Below are 1,832 nucleotides of genomic sequence, written 5' to 3'. Positions count from 1 at the left end.
AATAACAGGAAACGTAGGCCAAAGGCGAAAACAACAAGTTGTTATAGCTAGTCACACATTAATGAAATTCAGCAATATTAGGGATGTATTAATACCCACAGCTATAATATGATATTAATCATGTAGATATTATACATTTAGTATAATTTATAATAGGTAATGTAGGCATATAACGGGAAGTGTAGATCAGAGGTGAAAACAACAAGTTGTTTTACCTAATGCAATTCGACATTACTAGGGAAGTAATATTAGAATATAGCTATCACGCCACTAGTACGTCATTGTCAGAACCCACATAAATACGGGTAGAGCGCCTACCATTACTTAGAAGATAGTCAGCCCTCGTCGTAGGTCTAACAAGCTTACGACAGTGCTTATAATTATTGTGTATTTGAATTTGTAATAATAAATTGTTAAATTATTGTTATCTTTAAAAAGTCTAAAAAGTGTTTATAATTATCACCTATCTTTCTCATCAACGACTCAAGACGACGACGAACGTGCGACGTCGTTAAATAATTATTGTATTAGTGTTCAACGTGTCCTGCACGGCGATCACTACAACAGCCTTAACTATTGATGAACAGTTGGTTGGTTTTAGAGGCCGATGTCCATTTAAAATATACATTCCATCTAAACGAAACAAGTAAGGTGTCACTAATTATTAAAATTATCATGCACCATTTTAATAAAATACTGAAAACTGACAATGTCCGTAAACAGCTCAAAAAGAGTGCTAATATAAAAATTCAGTGAAATTTTCAAGTATCCACAGTCATTCGTTTTTTTATTACAATAAAATAAGAAAATTTGTCACATGAGAAATCAAGAGAATATCAAACGTTGTAAAAATATGAATTTCAAACACTCATTAAAATTTGATTTGACTCTCTTGTAGACATTTTTTTTTTTTGATAAAGGTAGAAAATATTATGAGGAACTTTGTATTAAATTTTCAAATCTTAGATTTAAAAAGAAAATTTTTTCCGAATTCTTAACTCGAAATAATTTGCTAATTTTTGTGATGTTTCCATATTTTGTCAATTTTAGATTCTGAGTGGAACGATGAATGTATTGATTTTACAATGATGTGTGTTTTTTTTTTTTTTTTTATTTTTGTGTCTGTCATCACGTTTGAGGACAGTAAAAGTGCTTGGATTTTCTTCAACAGTACCTTTTCTGATAGGAAAGTGAATCTAGTTGGTACTTTGGGGGGTCAAAAGTAAAATTTTTCCAATAGTTTTCAAACGCGCCGTGAAAAACAAAAGAAAAATTAAGGAAAAACGGGAATTTTTACGCAAAATCTGTTTTCGAGAAAATCGATTTTGGTTTTTGGTGTAACTTTAAAACAAATGGCCGTAGATATATGAAATTTTGACTGAATGTTTATCTTAGCATTTTCTATACACCATAACATTTTCAAAATATTTTGATTTATTTTGAGCTCTTTACGGACATTTTCATTTTCCATTTTTTTTTAGTTTTTTTTCTAAAAATATCAATACAATTTTATTTATTGGATAAAAAAGCTTGAAAATTTAATAGAATTCTCCTAGTATATTGTTTCAAAGGCAGATGAAAAATATTAAAAATCGTTACTCACAGTTTTTTTTTATATACATTTAAAGTTCAAAAAATGACAAAATATGGAAAAATCACTAAAATTTGCAAATTATTTCGAGTTAGAAATTCATAAAAATTTTTCTTTTTAAATCTAAGATATGAAAATGTAATACAAGATTCCTTATAAGATTGTCTACCTTTATCAAACAAAAAATATCTATAACGAAGTCAAATTAAATTTTTATGATCGTTTGAAATTTCAAATTTTT

This window comes from Acyrthosiphon pisum, chromosome A2 (assembly GCF_005508785.2).
Source record: "Acyrthosiphon pisum isolate AL4f chromosome A2, pea_aphid_22Mar2018_4r6ur, whole genome shotgun sequence".
NCBI classification, from domain to species: Eukaryota; Metazoa; Arthropoda; class Insecta; order Hemiptera; family Aphididae; genus Acyrthosiphon; species Acyrthosiphon pisum.
This window is presented reverse-complemented; position numbering follows the sequence as displayed.